Here is a 21,251-nt window from a genome sequence, read left to right as displayed (position 1 = left end):
TTTCAATGAGATGCAATAGCTCCGCCTGGCAGTAGAGGGCGGTGTTGACCGTCTGCCAGCTTAGACAGGCTCTGAAGGGTATACCAAAGGCTGCAGCTATTAATAGATATAGCGAATAAACAAAATAACGATCCCAAAAACGAGTGAACTCGTTTCTGGCGCTGAACGCATGGCGGGCAATAACGAGTATACTCGTTTCCGGCGCAGATTGTGTTAACACATTGGGTGCCATGCAGTATGCCCATCTTTACCACTCTCTGCCAGTGCTGTAAGCCTATGGAGTGGCTCACCTTCTTTGCAGGGATATAACTTTTTAAATATTATAGCTATATCGACATTACTATGGCCCATTCAACATCGGGTATCTATCGTTCCGGATGTGGGAACGTTATATTTTTCCATTCATACATTGTCGTGTTAGTACCGTCGAGAATATAAGTGTTTTTAGACTGTATAGCAGTAATTCCTAGAACGCGCGCTATAGGCCCCGACGCATACATTATCGATTGCCGTATCGTCCATATACACGCTATATTCAAATGCATTTGATCGCTATACATTATGCTCCATCATGCGTGAAGGAAAGTGGGGGGGGGGGGTCGTTTATGATTCCTTGATTGTCACTAACGGCTTTCTTTAGTAAGACACCATACGTTGATCGGACAGATTGCAATGAAATAAATGGACAATCTAGCTGGAAATCACGTTAGATTCCTCTTACCTCTGGCCGATGTGTCTGGAGAAAAAAGATTCCAATTATTTGACGTCGATCTGCTAGATCCATTTTCCGTTTATATGACGCAATAAACGCTGACAGTTGTATAAAAGAAAAAAATGCAATAAAAACATTGTTTTAAAAAAATATATAAACGCCAAAAGCATATTGATTCTTGCGTCTCGGAAGCGATCCAATGCACTCGAGGTGTGTATATTGATCCACGTTACAAGATACCCCCTGCGGAGCTTTTTCCCCGATGCACCTAGCGCCACTTCCGGTTTAGAGTGGAGTGTAACTCGCCCGAAATCCACCAGGTGGCGGAATTGAGGCATTGCAATATCAGACAGGGTCCAGCTGGCTCCCGGAGGCTTCCTGGATGAATTATGAATGCCAATAGCGAATAAAAGAAATAACAATCATAAAAACGAGTTTACTCGTTGTTGGCACTCAACGCATGGTGGCCAATAACGAGTATACTCGGTATTGGCAATTAATGTGTTAAGATAGGAAGATACATAGAGTGAGCACTTCTGAAAAATCCAACTACAGGCTCTGATTTGTAATGAGGTTACTGATCCCATTCACTCTTAACACTTTCCGTGCCACTGGTCCGGTGCCCCGGAACCCTGTTGCGTGCCACCACCCACTTCAATGATAGAGCTCTCATATTTGCGAACGCATAAACTATATCTTAAATTATGGCTATGTGTATAATATGGCCGTTGCTTATCAATTACTTGTTTGCAGTCAACATTGTCGAAACGGATTGTTTTTTAATCGGTTAATTTCCGTTTTATACCATTTTGAAAAACGCTCGTTTTATGAAAGTTCCAGACAATTTCTGAAGATTCTATGATAATCGCCCTTTACTGGAATATACTGGAATACACAAAAAACTATTTATGAATCGTTTTCAAATAGACGCTAGATTATCGATAGTATGTGTACTTATGCACGCTATAGAAGCGGGCTGAAAAATTGATTATCCATTTCCTGATCAGCACACACACATAGGGCCCACGTTGATATATAGGTGAAAAAAGCTCTGATTATCCCAAGACTGGTAAAATAGATTCCTTACCTCAGATCAGATGATCTCCAAAAAGATTATTCCAATTCCTGATCGCCATTCCAAATATCGATCGCGTTTATTGATCCAACGCTGGGTACTGTAAACACACATTCTCTGCTGTTCTGCGGCTCTGCAATGACTTCGATCGTCTCGGGTTACTTGTCTGACAAGTAAAATGTGGAAGCAGGATTTTTTCCCCCCATGCTTTTCATTCATTCAATCCAATCCAAAGGGGTGCAGTACCATCCGCAGAGACGATAGGGGGCAGTATTTTCCCAATGGAGCTCAGACAGAGTCCCAGTGGTAACGTGAGGCTAGATTGATTGAATGGAAATCGCTAATAAATAAAAAAAAACGATCAAAAACGAGATCTCTCGTCTCGTTGGCACTGAACGGTTGGCATGAACTAACGCGAAACTCGTCGTTGGCACTCAAAGTGTTAATGTGTAAAGTTCAGTGGTCCAACCACTACTGAATCTCAAACGAGGAAGAGGCATTGTCTCCTGGGTATAAAACGGGAAGGGTTAAAGGGCAGTGTCTCAGGAGGTAGATCAGTCGTCTGGTAATCTGAAGGTTAGGGTTAGCAGTGTATCGGGACGTAGATCGATTGTCTGGAATCTGAAGGTTGGGATTCAGGATGTAGAGCGATCGTCTGGTAATATGAAGGTTAGGGTTAGCAGCAGTGTCTCAGGAGGTAGAGCGTCGTCTGCTAATCTGAAGGTTAGCAGTTAGCAGGGATCAGTGTTTTTATCCTCAAACAAAATCCTCAATTTGAATAAAGTGATCTGATTAACACATTCAGCGCCAATCACGAGTATAGTCGGGTTTTGATCCTTTGATATTTTTCCTCTGATCCACGTTCTAAATCATCATCCGGATCATTCTAGTCGTCCCTGGCTCGTTTGTATACATTGGAATTGCAATGCTGATCGAATATCACCAGGTGGCAGTATCATCTGTGTCAGAACTGGAATTGCATTGGCGTGGATACACGTTTTCCTTTTTTTTTTTTTTTGTTAAGGGCTCCTTCTGCTTAAACACAGATTCACATTGATCGCCTCAAAATTCCGTTGCCAAAGCGTATTTACCATCGAAACGTGTATAGACATATACACTGGTAATCGCAATGGCGATGCGATCACTTGGAATTATTCTTTTTGGAATACCTTCTGGCTAAGGTAAGGTATATTCTATGTCTATTTTACCGAACGTGAAACGTGTTTTTCTAACGATCACAGTTTTGTGTTTTACCGGACGTAAAACATGGTCGGCAAACACAATCACAGTTTTGAGTTAAAACGACCCCCCCTTGATGATTTGTGAAGGTACATAATGTACATGTTATATACCTTTTGATTTGAGAGTATTTGGGGTTTCAGGGAATCAACCAGAACGATTCGGGCTTATTGCACATAACGCAATATGTCGCAATCTATGGAAAAAGACTGGATTATCTTGGAAATGCGCGATGTTTAGCGTGTAATAAACGACAAACTACAGTGTGTAGAAACAAACAATTTTTTCCATGTTGGACTACAAGTAGTGTGTCAAATGAGCCACACCATTGTCTCCACAGTTATAATACAGAACACACACACATAGGGGTGGGAATCGCCAGAGACCTCACCATACGATCGCGATACTTGCGTCACGATACAATAGTTTCTAAATATATCGCTATTTATTTATTTATTTTATTTTATTTTATTTTATTTATTTTATTTATTTTATTTATTTTATTTATTTTATTTATTTTATTTATTTTATTTATTTTATTTATTTTATTTATTTTATTTATTTTATTTATTTTATTTATTTTAAATTTAATTTATTACCTTTTTCAACTGCACAGTAAAACATTGTCAACATGTTTTATCTAATAAAATTAAGTTCAGTCTGTTCATCTCACTTCAATAATTTTTATTGCAGAACATGGTATTTTCTCAAGCAGACAGATGTAAACACTGTAATCTGTGTTGCATGTACCTGACAAACTGAACTGTTTGTATTACAGTCATATTCCAACTTAACTGAATGCACATGTGTGTGTGGACTACTGTACTATTACAGGTATTGAAATGAACAATGCACCTTCCTTATAAAAAAAGAATAATTTTTTAATGAATAATTAAATATCGATACTTGGCGTCCCTGTATCGATACAGTATCGCCACGCAAAGTATCGCAATACTACTACGTATCGATTTCCCCCCCACCCCTACACACACAGCTCTGCAAACATTGTGAAACACAGGGGAAATTACCATTTTAAACTGGCCTTCTAGCGGCAGAGATGGGGATTAAGCATGGCGCTGAAAGTGTTAAATTAGTCTTTTAAAAACATTTAAATCAACTTTCTGTAATGAATATAACTTGTCAGTTTCGTCAACATAAATAATCCAATAAGGGCACGGTTGGTATGAAAGTGGCGCGACCCCGGTCAGTCGCCTTTGGTTTAGCTCCGCGACGATTGTGCACATTTTTAGCTATTATGTTTGTTTTTTCGACTTTTTTTATTAAATCATCACTGGCGGGTATGTCATACGACCGCCAGACACTTATGGACCTAAACTCCGGACTCAAATTGGAGTTGGGAGACACTTTATGCCCAGAAGGGCTAACAGAAATCAAGCGGGAGAACGGCAACAAAGGAAACGGCAGAAAGAAACATAGAGGTAGACGAGGCGGTATCAGACTTAGATTAAAAAGATCTGCTTACCGTCCAGCAATTCCATCCATCTTTCTGGCGAATGCACGTTCGTTGGAGGGAAGGATGGACGACTTGAGAGCGAGGGTTCGATTCCAACGGGAGATGAGAGACGTTAATATCATGTGTTTCACTGAGACATGGCTCAAGCCAGCAACGCCGGACAACAGCGTCTCTCCATCGGACAATTTCACCGTCCTGAGAGCAGATCGCACGGCAGCCTCTGGGAAGAGCGTCGGAGGTGGGGTCTGCATCCTCACGAACAATCTCTGGGTTAATCCCAAGGAAGTACATGTCCTCTCAAGTTCATGCTCCCCAGATATGGAACATCTCCAGATCCTGTGTCGCCCGTATCACCTACCCCGTGAGTTTACCGCGGTCATTTTATCCGTCGTGTATATTCATCCACAGGCAAATACCGGCAAAGCGCTGGGGGAATTACACGACCACATCAACAAACAGCAGATCAAGCACCCGGAAGCCGCGACGATAGTGACTGGTGATTTCAACCAGGCAAACCTGAAAAAAGTGATGCCGACTTTTTTTCAACACATCGCCTGCTCCACAAGAGGGGGGAACACACTCGACCACTGCTACACCCCGTTCAGAGCTGCCTACAAGGCTGTGGCGGCTCCGCCACTGATGGGCTCTGTTAGCGCGAGCGATCACGACTCCATCTTTTTAATCCCAGCATACAAACAGCGATCACGCGAAGCCGTCGTGTCACGTGAGACAAAAAAGTGGGCTGACGAATCAGAGGCCGAGCTCCGTGATGCGTTCAAGGATACAGACTGGGACATGTTTGAAGGAAGCGCCAGTGACGTCAGCGAGTATGCTGATACCGTTGTAAGCTACATAACAACAGTGGCAGACGGCATTGTCCCCACAAAGACGGCGCGGGTTTTCCCAAACCAGAAACCTTGGGTGGACAGCACTATAAGAACAGCCCTAAACTCACGCACCACGGCTTATAACCTGGGCAGAGAGTCAGGAAATATGGAAGAATACAAGGCTTCAGTCTACACTCTGCGCAAGGCTGTTAAACTTGCTAAGAGGACATATGCTGAGAAACTGGAGACACAAATGGCACAAAACGACACAAGAGGCTTGTGGAGGGGACTGAAGACAATAACTGACTACAAAGTCAGCGCCCCCGCAATGGGGAGCGACGACGCCTCTCTAGCGGACAAACTCAACTCCTTCTACGCTCGGTTCGGTGTAGACAGTGTCGCCACTAGCCCTCTGGCTAGTGACGTCACTGGCGCACCGGCTGTTGTGGAGGGGGGGGGGCAACCGCGGGGGGGCGGGGGCGCTCTCTCGTTGTCGGAACACAGTGTGAGAAGAGCATTTATGCAGGTGAACACCAGGAAGGCTGCAGGCCCAGATGGTATAACAGGACGCATACTTAAGTCCTGTGCAAACCAGCTTGCCCCGGTGTTCACCGCCATATTTAATCAATCCCTGGCGGAGTCAGTAGTCCCTGCCTGCTTCAAGATGTCTACCATCATCCCTGTACCGAAGAAACCCTCCCCAACATGTCCAAACGATTACAGACCGGTGGCACTCACCTCTGTGGTCATGAAATGTTTCGAGAGGCTGGTCAAGGACCACATTTGTGCCTCTCTCCCCAGTGATATGGACCCTATGCAATTTGCATACAGGACAAACAGGTCCACTGATGACGCGGTCTCCCAGGTACTGCACAGCACTCTCTCCCACCTTGACCGTCAGAAGGGGGGCTATGTGAGACTGTTGTTCATTGACTACAGCTCAGCGTTCAACACCATAGTCCCCACCAGACTGGTGGACAAGCTGATCGAGCTAGGCCTGAGCTCCGCCCTGAGCGCCTGGGTACTGGACTTTCTGAGTGAAAGACCCCAGGCGGTCAGGGTGGGGGGTCAGACCTCCAACACCATCACCCTGAGCATCGGGTCCCCCCAGGGCTGTGTTCTAAGCCCCCTGCTGTACTCACTCTACACACACGACTGTGTGGCCAAGTTCAGCTCCAACTCCATTGTGAAGTTCGCCGACGACACGGTGGTGGTGGGGCTGATCTCGGACAACGACGAGAAGGCCTACCGGGAGGAGGTTGAGGTACTGGAACGTTGGTGCCAGGACAACAGCCTGCTCCTGAACATTGGTAAAACCAAGGAGCTGATCGTGGATTATAGGAGAGGACAGCGGGAGACACACACACCACTGAGGATTAACGGGGCTACCGTGGACAGGGTGAGCAGCTTCAAGTACCTGGGGGTCCACATCTCAGAGGACCTGACATGGTCAACACACATAGGCACAGTAGTAAAGAAAGCGAAGCAGCGCCTCTACCACCTGAGACAGTTAAGGAAGTTCAGAGTATCGGGGAAGATACTTCAGTCCTTCTACTCAGGAGCTGTAGAGAGCATCTTGACCGGAAACATCACTGCCTGGTATGGGAACAGCACGGCACAGGACAAGAAGGCCCTACAGAGTGTGGTGCGCTCAGCCGAGCGTACCACGGGTATTGCGCTACCTCCCCTGCAGGCTCTATACAACAAGAGGTGCAAATCCAGAGCCTGCAGGATAATGAAAGACCCCCACCACCCCAACAACAGCCTGTTCCAGCTGCTGAGGTCAGGCAGACGCCTGCGAATTCTAGAGACTAAGACGGAGAGGCTTAGGCTAAGCTTCTTCCCCCAGGCCATCAGAGCCTTGAACAATGAACATCGAGAGACACAGAAACTGAACTATCCACACACAAGTACATACACGACACGCACGCTGAGCACGCTCACACACTAGCAGCCACTTTAACACTCATGCCGCACACACGCACACTTATGGCCAGAGGAAAGGCCACTTAAAATAGTATAACATCAGGAACAGTGTATTGCACTACTAAAGCTAACTAGCATGTCCTATATGCTCTGTAAATACTAATGTACAGATACCGAGATGGCACACCATGTACCTGTTTATTGCACTGTTTTATTGGATTCTATTAATATGTTGTACCACTGTATTTTATTGGATTCTATTATATGTTGTACCACTGTATTGCACATCGTCGCGGGCAAGACCAGCCGCATTTCATTGTATACCTGTATGCCGTGACAATTAAAACTCTTGAATCTTGAATCTTGAATCTTGAAAGTGCTTGATTGATTGATTGAACATTTTATGAACAGATTGCAGAATGGGTACAATACAGTACGGCTCAATACACACAATTGTTAACTCATTCAGGGCCGAGGCCTGGTTTCTATGACATGTTTTCACTGTGCGTCACCTTGTTTGTAGAGCTATATCTATATTCTATATTCTAGCTATGGATACAATACTATGGTCATTTGACAGTAACTATCTTCTGTCCAAGATGCAAAAAAGAATCGTCTGGGCCCAGGAGCGAGGACTCTCATTGGTGAAGTGTAACGTGTGGGAGGGCACGCTATCTCCAGCAAGTCCTGCCCCTGTTGAGCAAGCGCCGAGACCTGACCTGTAGGCGTCGCTGTCCACAACGCCATCAATCCAGGATCAGACAACTCGGCCAGATTTTGTCGCGGTATTTCAAAGCAATCCAGGATGGGATCACCCTGATCCAGATTCAAACTTTTCAAGATGACTAGATCCTGAATATCGGTGCTTTAATCCTACCGATCTCCATCTAGTGGATATGAAAAAGAATACAAGGAAGACAAGAGACCACATTGCAGAGACATCTATAATGTCTAATTATATTGTTAAATACATAAAGGACATAAATCATAATGGAATTGTAATTTTAAAGAAAATACTCGTAACAACAAAAAAAACATTAATTCAAAGGCAGCTGATCATCCAGGCGTGCTTTGAGGAGCTGGATTCTAATGGTGCTTTCTCACTCACCATTCGGGTCCGTTCTGGTCCGTTACGTCCTCGTTCCGTCCTTGGGTGCGAACTTCCTCCCTCCCTCTCCCCCCTCTAGTTTGTGTACACACTCAGTCTTGGTGCGCTCTGGGTTTTGTTTACGGTTTGCGTTTTGAGCGTGTAAGCTTGCCGTAGGCGATGATGTCACGCTCGAAAATGTAAACACAGGAAGAGTGTTAACACGGCGGTGGAGACTGGATGCTGATATAAAAGAAACAAATAACCAATAAATATGAAGTTATATTTGAACCTCTGTTGTCAAGCCTTGTCAATATAACCCACACCCTTTTCTCACAAATGGAACTGGTGTCGTGCAGTCCGCTTGAGCGTTTTCCAGGGTTAACGCTAAGTTTACGCTAACGCTAGTTAGCTTAGCCTATTACTAGTCTATCTAGTCTACTAGACCTATCTACTAGTTAGCAGCTAACATTAGCCATTCACTCGCGGCAATTATATTGCATGTCAGTTGATGGAACTGGTGTCGTGGATTCCGCTTTGAGCGTTTCCCAGGGTTAACGCTATTAGCCTGTTCAGCAGCTGTTCAGCAGCTAACATTAGCCCATCGCTCGTGGCAATTATATTGCATGTGATTGATCTACTGGTCGACCACGGCCGACTGGTTGGGCACCACTGGTCTAATAGAAATAAATGCATTCGAACAAGAAACCAATATATAGACATAGCAATGGCAAACAAAATTGCCAGGCCTAATGCGAGCCAGGGAAGTGTTGTGCTTTGTAACGTGGCTTCATGTTTTCATCCACTGAGCTGTGAGGCTCCACATGCTTGTTTTGGTTGAGGTCTGAACTCTCAAATTGCCCATAAATATAGTTTTTGTGGGTATTGTCCAGTTCTTGCTGTGTGTTTTTATCTGCCCAAAATTCAAGCAAGCATGAAGCATTACAGTAACGACACTGTGTGTCAGCAAGTTGATACAGAAGCCTCTCCCGTGTTTTGGTACAAGCTCGCACACCACGCCCCCCGCTCCCACTGGCGCGCACCCGAGACCACCTATTTCAACGGTCCAAATAAGGTTTTAGTTTGCTGAAGGTGATGACAGATGATGGATGATTTTGTTGAAGATATTTTTTCTTTAATCTAAATTACATTTGTGATTGACAATCTTTGTTGTGATACATTTAAGAGCATAAACATTTGGTTGAAAAAAAAATAGGCCACCACAAATGTGACTAATAAAATAGATTTGCCATGAAGGCTAAATTTGTTTTATTATTTCATTTAACAAACTTTGCCATCTTATTTATATTGAAACATATTTTTTAATAAATTGTATAGTACATTTTGCTCTGGTAATCCACTGGAAATCCACCCCTCTGGTGGGATCAAGATAATCCAGTTTTTTGGGATCAAACTGATCCCAATCCTGTGTTGTCGGTTTGAACTACCCGTTTCGAAGATTTGATCCAGATTAAAGCTTGGATTTTATTTCCTGATCTTATCGGGTATCAAAGTGATCCTAATCCTTTTTTGCAGGTAAAGTAGTACATACATTTACAATCGTCAATATTATACATTTTCCATCTTTTCTTCTTTTCTTCCCCTTTCATTTCCCCTTCCCCTCCCTCATACCCACCCCATCCCCCCCACAACGAGGTTTTTGAAGACACATCTGCAAAACATCCAAACATACAGCATAGATGCTACTGGGAAAGAAAAACAAAAAGAAAAGAAAAACAAAAAACAATAATAGTATCAATCAGACCTATCTGTATTATGCACAAATATTTAGATACAAAGAAGTAAAGAAAGAACTAAAAACACAGAAAGAAAACTTCTCCAGCACGGCTGTGGCTGTGGAAGAACGTCATCAATGAGGTTATTTCACTCCTTTCCCCACCCCTGTATATAGTATTGTGGTAATTCTTGAGTAGTCTGACCTTCCGCAGCTGCGTCTCCCGTTCCCCTCTCCCTCCCCCAGTTACCCACCCAGCCCCCGGGGGTCTCATTCACACCCATTCATACCAGGACAGGGAGGGGGGGGGGGGGGGGGGGTGATTAGAAAATAGGAATAAAATAACGATAAAAAATAAGGAAGTGCAGTTAGAGGTGTAAAGCTCTATCCTTTCTAAGTCTCTTCATTGATAGTCAGGGTATCGATGTGTTGCGGAAATGGTTGCCAGGTCACATGGAATGTTTCAAGGGAGCCCTTTAGGGAGAATCTGATTCGCTCAAGCTTAACGCAATGTAGTATCTCATGTATCCATCTGTTGTGAGTGGGTGGGGAAGGGTGTATCCACTTAAAGAGAATAAGTCTCCTAGCGAGGAGGGTAGTGAACGCCACAACTCGTTTTGCAGCCCTAGATATTATCGTAGGGGTATTCGGGATTCCGAAAAAGGCAGTGAGTGGATCTGGGTCTAACGCCACTCCCAGGACCCTACTCAGTGTATCGAATATTGCAGTCCAAAACTCTGAGTTTGGGGCACGTCCAAAACATGTGCATATAATCGGCTGGAAATTGTTTACATCTATTACACGCATCCGTTCTATCCGGGTATATCTTTGCTAACCTCGCATTGGTGTAGTGAACTCTATGCAGGATCCTACACTGCAGTAAACTGTGTCTTGCACATATAGACGAAGTGTGTACCAGGTCTAGTATATGATCCCATTGTTCATCTGTAATGATAATTCCCAGATCCTCATCCCATTGGCTTTCAGGGAGTCTAAGCAAGTTGGGTTCATCCAAAATATTTTATCATATAAAATTGAGACGAGCCCTTTCCGCCCGGTACCGAGCGATAGGAGAGGGTCAGTCCTAGAGTCTGGAGGACGGCCAGGGAATTGTGGGAATTGGTTCTGCACAAAATGTCTGATCTGAAAAAAACGGAAAAGGTGGGAATTTGGGAGACCAAATTTCTTTGACAATTCTGCAAATGACGAGAACACACCTCCGGAGTAGAGGTCATTAATGGTTAGCAAACCTTTGTTTGCCCAGCTTCTGAATACAGGATCAGAACAGGATGGTAAGAATAGGTGATTACGAGAGATTGGAGCTAGCCCTGACGGAGCGTGTAGGCCAAATTGTTTCCTAAACTGACTCCAGATTTTCAAAGTTTCCGTCACAATTTGGTTCTGAGCCACCTGTTTAATAGGGATCGAAATGGGTAATTGGGATGTTGCCACAGACCAGAGTGAGTACTTTGAAGAGGATACTTCCATCCGAGCCCATAGGGGTTGGTCTTCTTCCTCCCTCCTGGCCCTCCAGTAAAGGAGTTTGTTTATATTACATGCCCAGTAGTAATAGCGAAGATTAGGCAAAGCCAACCCCCCTTCCGATTTGGGAAGTTGCATAACCGTCCTCTTAATACGTGCTCTTTTGTTACCCCACAGGAATGAACCTATAAGTTGATCAATCGAAGTGAAAAAGGCTTTATTAATAAATATCGGTATATACTGAAAAGCGTATAGAAATCGGGGTAGGACCACCATCTTTATCAAGTTAACCCTTCCCAGAAGCGAGAGGGGGAGAGAGGACCATCTCGTCAGATCTAGCTTAAAGCGTTCCAGCAGAGGATGGAAATTCTTTGCGAAGAGCTCCGTCTGTGATTTGGCCATAAAAATCCCTAGATATGTGAATCCTTCCGTGGCCCTTTTTAAAGGGGAAAAGCGATTGAGGAAGCCGTTCCGCAGACGCATTAACCGGTAAATATTCACTTTTCTGGAGATTGAGTTTGTATCCAGAGAGCTGCCTATGTTGTTCTAGAATATCTAGGATAACGGGGATGGATGATGACGGATTGAAGACAAAGTAGGAGATCGTCGGCATACAATGAGAGTTTATGAACCAGGCTGAACCTCTCAATCCCCTCAAATCTAACCTAGCCAAATGGCTAAGGGTTCTGCGGCGAGCGCGTAGAGCAAGGGAGAAAGCGGGCATCCTTGACGAGTACCGCGATAGAGCGCAAACTGGCCCGACTTGGTACCATTCACATCGACCGAGGCCACCGGGGATGAGTATAGGAGTCTTATCCATGAAATAAAACCCAGTCCCAAACCGAATTTCCAAGTGTATGGAACAGGTACCTCCATTCCACTCTGTCAAACGCTTTCTCAGCATCTAGGGAGAGTACCATTTCTGGCGCGCCAGTCGTGGTTGTGAAAAGGATATTTAGCAGCCTTCTGGTGTTAAAGAAGGATTGCCTATCCATGATGAAACCCGTCTGATCCAGGTCTATCAGGAACGGGACCACCTTCTGAAGACGGCATGAAAGGACCTTAGCCAATATTTTACAATCCACATTAAGGAGGGAGATTGGTCTGTAACTGCTACAAAGGAGAGGGTCTTTACCTTTTTTGAGCAGCAGGGATAATGACGCCTCTGATAGCGTGGGTGGCATTTGGCCCTTTAGAAGGGAGTTGTTATATACTCTCAGTAGGAAAGGAGCAACCAACACGGAGTAAGTTTTATAAAATTCTGTAGTATAGCCATCTGGCCCCGGTGATTTACCACTTTGTAAATATTTGATTGCCTCAGTCACTTCAGAGATGGTTATAGGCGTGCCTAACTCTTCAGCCTCCGCTCTATTCGCTTGAGGGTACTTGAGAGACTTGAGGGGGTTTGGGCGATCCCAGTCCTGCTGGGAAGATTCCGACGTGTAAAGTTTGGAATAATAGTCAGAGAACATTTCAGAAATTTCCGTAGGGTCTGTTGTAGTGACACCTGATTGGGATTTTATCCTGGGAATCAGTCTAGAGGCACTCACCACTCGTGCTTGGTACGCAAGTAATTTTCCGGCCTTATCCCCCTGTTCGAAAAAACGTTGCTTGGTGTGCAAGAGTAGTCTCTCGATCTTACTAGTTGAGAGCAAATCATATTGTGATTGGAGCTGGAGTCGTTTCTTGTATAGAGCAGGAGTGGTTTAGATGAATACTGGATGTCCAATCGTTTAATCTCATCTGATATATCCGTTAATTTGGATTGTTCCTGCTTCCCAAAATGAGAGGTAAAGGAGATGGCCTGTCCGCGGAGATATGCCTTAAAGGCCTCCCAGAGCATGTCACTGCCAACTTCAGGTGTGTCGTTTATCTCAAAGAAGACTTTTATTATAACTTATCGTCCGTCAAGATCAGTTAGAATGGTGGCAGGCTCGAAGGGTACATCCCTATGTATAATGATTGCAGCTCTCCTGGCTTTTGCTGAGAATTTAGAATGAAAAACGCGTCCCATCCATGCTCTCTTAATGGGGGGGGTATCTGAGGTGCAGATGTGTGTCTCCTGTAAAAAACAAAGGTCACCCTTGAGGTGTCGTAGATGGTTAAGTACCTTATCAGCCTTGATAGAGCTATTCATCCCTTTGACATTCCATGAGACGAAACGGATGTTCCTGCCCGTCACTGCCATGTTCTGTTAAGTATATACATACCTGAGTTGAGAAGATAAAACATTAGAAGAGAGGAGAAAGGTAGAGGGGGATAGAGAAAACGGGGGGGGGGGGGTTGACGCACACACATACACCCACACAACCATACACAACCATACTCACCCGGGGGTACATCCCTTGGTCCCTAAGGGAACAGCAACAGCCTCTGTATCTCTCAGGATACTTTCCTTCCGGTGGAGACTTCATCCTCACTCCCCTTTCCCCCCTCTCCCGTCAATTTCGAAAAGCCTCCAATATGGTTACGTATAAACCTTTAAATTGTGTTAAAAGAACATTCGAACTGCCAGAGAAATAAGAAATAAAAGCCAAAACAACAAAAGGGATGCTTAAATTCAAAAATTTAAGACTGGGATAAAAATGAAAGATATTTGCAACACAACTCTGGGCTTATCCATTAGAGATTAGACATAAAAGCGCTACTAATGACTCTCAATAAGGAGTGTGACCCATAGAAAGTTAAGAGTGGACAAGTAAACCGAGGCGTTACAGTGTGTGTAGGTCAGCCTATAATTCAGTGGACCTGGGCAAAGCCCGCCTCCAACCTACAGCAGCTCGGGGAGAGTGTCTTTAGCCCCTGCTACCAAGCCCACTAGGGATATAAAGATTGCAAGACCAAAACAGAGTTGAAAAAGAGGTGCCACTCCTCTTTTCTCTTCCCCCCTTTCTCCTTCTGCCTATTTAAAAAACAAAAAATTATATACATACATTTAAAGAGTAAAATATTAATAAACATGAGGTATATGCAGCTACAGGGGTTACACAATTCAGGGACCTCACAATGTACCTAAAATATGTATAGGGAGGTAATATGGTTAGTCACATTCGGCAGTGTCGGAGACCTATACCTTAACAGTAAAAAGAAGTGTGTGCAAATTGAATTGGTTCAGTCAGTACCTTGGGTGCTTCTTGAAACATGCATACACAACCCCCACTACCCAATAGATACTATCCGGTTTATGTGTATTGAGACACTCAAATATTAAGAGGAGCTTGTGCACCCTGAATATGCTCACCCTGCATAGAGTCATATGTATATAAATAAACCCATACAAAAGAAAAGACAAATTGAGTTAAGAAAAAAAGGAAAAGATTATATACATATATAAAAATAGAAATAAAAAAGAAGGGGGGGGGGGGGGCAAAAACAAAAAATACTAAATAGGGAGCAGAAGAAAACGGCATGCAATCATTCACAAGGTCATGGCTATAGCAACCTGGTTGGCATAGGGTTCCTTTTGAAGGAGTCCCTCCGATTGAAATAACAATATTCCCCTTCTGAGGCATAGGCGGACAATCTATAGCAGGGGTCAGCAACCTTTTTGACATGGAGTGCCTGTTTGAAATATAGTTGTAACTAGTGTGCCTCAACAATATTCCATGCATCGTAATTTTCTTTCTCATAATCAGGTATTTTTAATGATAATTCTTACATTATTACATCATTATTGTTACAAAGGGTCAGATTAAACCGAATATATGTATTTATTGATATATATATATTGCATAATATTTGTATATCGTTTGATATCCCTTGTGTATTCTTTGTACATATACACGGAATATCCCTTTAACCTACTACAGACCATAATATTTCGTTCTCTTATTGGATGGCGTGCCACCAGCGCCAGTGTCTTACCCCCAGAGTCGAGTTCAAAGCTACCGTCAAGGCTTGTCTCAACATGCCCGGTTCTGCCCAGGACTACGAGACAGGAATAAGGCTGGTACTAGTTTGTTCCCCCAACATATAAATATGGCGCAGGTGAATACAGAAGTAGTTCAGTCCGCAGTTCAGTTCGAGTTCGAGTTACCCAAGTGAAGCCTCACCCACTATGCAACGTGCGGTGAAGTGGGCCCGTATTGCCCCAAAATAGAGTCTTGTTTTATCCTAATACGTTTGTTCAACGTATCGTTCACTCCTTACTAGTAAGCCTTCATCACGAGTCAAAGACCAAGTGAAGTGAGCAATTGTGTGTCTAAATAGAGCACTTATAGCCGCGTGCGAATAGGATAGTAAAGTATCAGCGCTTGGTTGAATAACGTCCAGTTCAACTTAGTTAATGTGAACCACCGCGCACCGGAGGATCTACACCGGTGAATGCAGACCCCCTTTCCGACTGGATTATTATTATTGCTTTGGACCAGGCTGTTAGAGCGGAGAAGAATCGTCTACACCCACTGCTGTGGGACCTGCCCGTGAGGAGCATCATTCGAGCCCGTCTCTATTGGAGAGGCTGACCGGCTTCCACCTGTGCTGCACGCATACTGGGATTACAGTCGCTGCCTTTCGTCTGCTGAGCAGGGAGTAATATACCGCCTCCGGGAGCCTATTGAGTCCCCGCTGACCCAGACTTTGCATTAGAGCATTGCCTCCCCCTGCTGGCTTACAACCGGTGGAACCCCCCTACCAGTATCCCCTAGATATAATTCCTAATATTCAGGTTGTATTCTTATTTCATGCGTAACCAGAGAATGGACATTCATTATTGATTTGCCTACGCACATTCCTTTGCCTTATAAGCGCATTCAAGTAAAGTATATTATGTATTCTTGCTGCTAATAAATACTTAAAGACAACTTTGTGTAGAACCGATTCATTGTGGGGAAGTGTTCTCATCATATACTCGTGTACGGTATGGCCAGTATAATGTACATAAGACGGTAGTGGTTTAATGATACCAATACTTATTAATACAGTCAGGGAATTGTACCCCTCAGTTACAATTGGTCCTTCGAGCCGGAGATAAGAATTAGCGCAATATTTATATAATATTAATATTAACATGGCCGATGATGAACACTCCACAAACGGTTCTCCCGAGCTAGAACGCCCGCAGCGCAGACGGCAGCCACCTCCCTATCTAGAGGCATACACTGTCAGTCCAATACCTAGCTTTAAAGGGAAGTTAAATACGGATAAAGTAACTAAAGCGGATAGTAAAATTATGTCCAACCCTACCGACCAGGCTACCCCGCCAGTAGAGACCCTAGTGGGTTCTAACGTAATTGACCAAGCTCACGGGGGGGACCAGGAGGGACATGACATGACTTTACCCCCAGACAACGCCAACGGGACAGTCCCCGGAGAGCTCCAGGATAAAGAAAGCGCTCCAGGGATGGAACCCGACCCACCACAAGAAGAGACGCGCACCCAGGAGATGGATCTCCTCGGTACGCGACAGGAGAACGGATCTCCAACGAGTACTGCCGGGAGCCGATCGCCTCGACCGGCGTCTTCCCCCAGCGAGGCGGACAAGATGCTGGCACAGGCACTCATCGCCACCCTGGCAGCCTCTATCGAACGCGATCGACTTCAGGGTGAACGCGATCGACTCCAAGCGCAACAGACGAGCGAGCGCGAACAAGCTGCAGACGAACGAGAGCGCCTTCACGCGCAACTCCAAGCGCAAGCCCTCCGTGAACGCGAACATTCTGCAACCGAGCGAGAGCGCTTCCAGGCGCAACAAAGGAGTGAAGACGACCGCATAAGACTGGAGACCAGACGCCTCCAGACGGAAGAGAACATTGAGAGAAGCCGCGCCGATGCGCAGCACGCCGCAGCCAATGCGCAGCGCGACGCCGCCAATGCCCAGCGCGAAGCAGCGCGCGACGCCGCCCATGCCCAGCGCGAGACAGAGCGCGACCGGCTGCAGGCGCAGCTGATGGACAAATTGATCACCATGGCGACACCCCCTCTCTCCGCACGGAGCTCCCGGAGATCGTCACGACAAGGGTCTAGGACGCATTCCCCTACCCGACCAAGCGACCCGGGACCCCGCCAACAGGAGGATCCTGTCCACGTCTCCGAACCCCCTCCCCGGCCGGTCCATACGAGACCCAGCAACCGGGAAGAACCGGACCACGCCGAGAGACTGAACAGAAGACTCCAGGTCCTAGCAGAGGAAGAGGAAGAGGAGGAATGTCAAGCCGACCAGCAGCAACGTACTCTGGACCAGGAGGCCCAGTACAGCCCAGAAGTCAGCCCCGAGGCCCTGCGCTACAAACCCCCGACTCAACTCATGGGTGAGTTTGACGCACCGCCAGCCCCGAGGAACAGCACCTGGGTACCCGGCCCTTGGTACCCACCAAGTACCAGCCCAAGACAACACGTAAGAGGAGACTCGCCTAGGAGGCCTCTCCCCCAACGCTCACCGATGTGCCAGTCATCCATGGCATCGTACCTTGGCACACCGACGTTCCCGGACTTCACACACGAGAACAGAGCACAGTACACAGAGCTACGAATGTGCTTAGAGACTATGCTGTCCGACGTACCAGATGAACCGTACAAGTATGCTATCCTACTCAAGCACCTGAAGGTGCCCAGAGCGCACAATATAGCGCTGGCATATTCCAGCTCTACTACCCCATACACCGCGGCTCTAGTAGCCCTCGACCAACGTTATGGACGCATATGGGACTACGTGATACAGGAGATAAGAGACATTGACCGTCTCCCCCCAGCCAGAGACAACAGAGCATTAGATGACCTCGCTATCAAGGTACAGTCCCTGGTAGGGATGCTGGGGTCCCAAAAGGAAAAAGGGATCTATGAACTGTATGCTAACTCTAATGTAGAGAGGATACTAGAGAAGCTCCCTCCCGCCCGACAAGAGCGTTTTCGGCGGCAGAGAGACTACCGCGACCCCAACGGTCCAGAGGCATCCCTCCTAGACCTATCTGAGTTCCTCGCCAGGGAGGTCAGTAGCCTACGACTCGACACGTTCGTATGGATCGGACCAAGCCCAAGACTCGGACCTCGGGGATCAACGGATAACCGCCGGTTGGTGACCGTTATGCACCAAGCCGAATCAGTACCGCAGCACAAGAACCACCACACCCCCTCGACGAAAGAGGACCAGTGGAAGATTGAGTGCCAGTACTGTGAGGGAGAACATCGGCTGTACCAATGCGACACTTTCGGGAAGCTGACCACGGACGAGGTGAGTCAGTGGATCAAGGACCAACGCCGCTGCTTCCGCTGCGCGCGCAGCCACCTAGCAGCTGAGTGCCGCTTGAAGAAGTGCAGCAGGTGCGGTGGCACCCACTTGGAGGTCCTGCATGACATCAACAGGCGTCAGCCAGGACAACAGAGTGGGCCCGTCGCGGTAATGTACCATGCCGAGGCGGTGGCACCAGTACCAAAGTTCCACCAGACCGCTCCCTGGTGTCCCGACTGCTACAGCAGACACTGGGAGTCACGGTGCGACTCGCACCATATAGATTCTGTGTCACCACAGACAGGTGACAACCCCCCCGAGACAGGAGTGCTCCACATAGACCCCAAGCAGAGCGGGACCCCCCGAGTGCTCCTCAAAATGGTCAGAGTGCTCCTGAGCTACGAGGACAAGGTCCTGGACACTTACGCCGTCCTGGACGATGGGTCTGAAAAGACTCTCCTCCTCGCTTCCGCAGCAGCCCAGTTGGGCCTGCGGGGTGTCAAAGATACCATGACCATACGCACCATCAGAAGGGACCAGAAGACCATAAAAGGTGAAAGGGTCTCCTTCAAGATAGCAGCGGTGGACCAGCCCGAGAAGCAGTATAGTATAACCAACGTCTTCACCAGCCACGACATAGGCCTGTCTCAGTACACCTACCCCATCCCACAGCTGATGGCTAAATATGTGCACCTACGTCAACTACCTGTACCGCTTATCGACGGCGCCACACCGACCCTGCTCATCGGCTCCGACCACGCGGACCTCATTCTCCCAATTGAGGCGGCCCACATCGGACCCAAAGGATGCCCAGTCGCGGTTCAGACCCGACTGGGATGGACGCTCCACGGCCCCCTCTACGGACTTGACAGTCAACCCACGTCTACACGCTGCCTACACACAAAGGCAAGCGACACCGGCCACTCCCTCGTACAGCAGAGGCTATTGACATTAAGCGAGAGGCCCGTGAGAGAACCGTGGGCACCAGAGGGAGTTCGGAACTCCACCCCCCTCAGCTGCGCTTCAGACGTAGCTGACCTCGAACCCAGCACCCCAAGCGACTCCTTGACGGGGCGGCCGGGACCGGCCCCTCCTCAGACGGGGTACAGAGCAAACAAGAGAAACAGACGGAGGAGGAGGAGGCACAGCCAAGCACAGATCAAAGCAGTCTCAGGCCCGCTTCCTCCTAAGCCCCCCTTCATCCCGTCCAGTCGTCATGACCATAGACCAGTCACTACCCAGAGCTGCGTGGCCGGCCGGCCGCGTAAGCAAAGTGACCACTGGTGCCGACGGAAAGGTCAGAGTGGCAGAAGTGCTCGGCCAAGGGCGGACATACAACCGACCCGTGGCGAGGCTGATAGAGTCGCCAAGGCTCCCCGACTCGCTTAATGACGACCATGACCCCTGACTTTGTGAACTGCCTACCCTCACAACGGACATTGAGTAGTGGACAGTGCGGTTAATCTGTCTCTGCTTAGCTAATTAGGTGGGACTAATTAGGAGGCGGCTGTTACAAAGGGTCAGATTAAACCGAATATATGTATTTATTGATTGATATATATTGCATAATATTTGTATATCGTTTGATATCCCTTGTGTATTCTTTGTACATATACACGGAATATCCCTTTAACCTACTACAGACCATAATATTTCGTTCTCTTATTGGATGGCGTGCCACCAGCGCCAGTGTCTTACCCCCAGAGTCGAGTTCAAAGCTACCGTCAAGGCTTGTCTCAACATGCCCGGTTCTGCCCAGGACTACGAGACAGGAATAAGGCTGGTACTAGTTTGTTCCCCCAACATATAAATATGGCGCAGGTGAATACAGAAGTAGTTCAGTCCGCAGTTCAGTTCGAGTTCGAGTTACCCAAGTGAAGCCTCACCCACTATGCAACGTGCGGTGAAGTGGGCCCGTATTGCCCCAAAATAGAGTCTTGTTTTATCCTAATACGTTTGTTCAACGTATCGTTCGCTCCTTACTAGTAAGCCTTCATCACGAGTCAAAGACCAAGTGAAGTGAGCAATTGTGTGTCTAAATAGAGCACTTATAGCCGCGTGCGAATAGGATAGTAAAGTATCAGCGCTTGGTTGAATAACGTCCAGTTCAACTTAGTTAATGTGAACCACCGCGCACCGGAGGATCTACACCGGTGAATGCAGACCCCCTTTCCGACTGGATTATTATTATTGCTTTGGACCAGGCTGTTAGAGCGGAGAATAATCGTCTACACCCACTGCTGTGGGACCTGCCCGTGAGGAGCATCATTCGAGCCCGTCTCTATTGGAGAGGCTGACCGGCTTCCACCTGTGCTGCACGCATACTGGGATTACAGTCGCTGCCTTTCGTCTGCTGAGCAGGGAGTAATATACCGCCTCCGGGAGCCTATTGAGTCCCCGCTGACCCAGACTTTGCATTAGAGCATTGCCTCCCCCTGCCTCCTACCAGTATCCCCTAGATATAATTCCTAATATTCAGGTTGTATTCTTATTTCATGCGTAACCAGAGAATGGACATTCATTATTGAT

General features: G+C 46.7%; 1 protein-coding gene across 1 annotated transcript in view; it reads left to right on the top strand.

The window, feature by feature from the left end:
* supv3l1 (SUV3-like helicase) overlaps positions 1-21,251 on the top strand; it is a 127,007-nt gene that overhangs the window by 85,980 nt on the left and 19,776 nt on the right. The gene's annotated exons all lie outside the window — the stretch shown is intronic.

The sequence above is a fragment of the Notolepis coatsorum genome (assembly GCF_963971535.1).
Source record: "Notolepis coatsorum genome assembly, chromosome: 1".
NCBI lineage: Eukaryota > Metazoa > Chordata > Actinopteri > Aulopiformes > Paralepididae > Notolepis > Notolepis coatsorum.
Note: the sequence above shows the minus strand (reverse complement) of the source record. Positions and strands in the feature narration are given on the sequence as shown.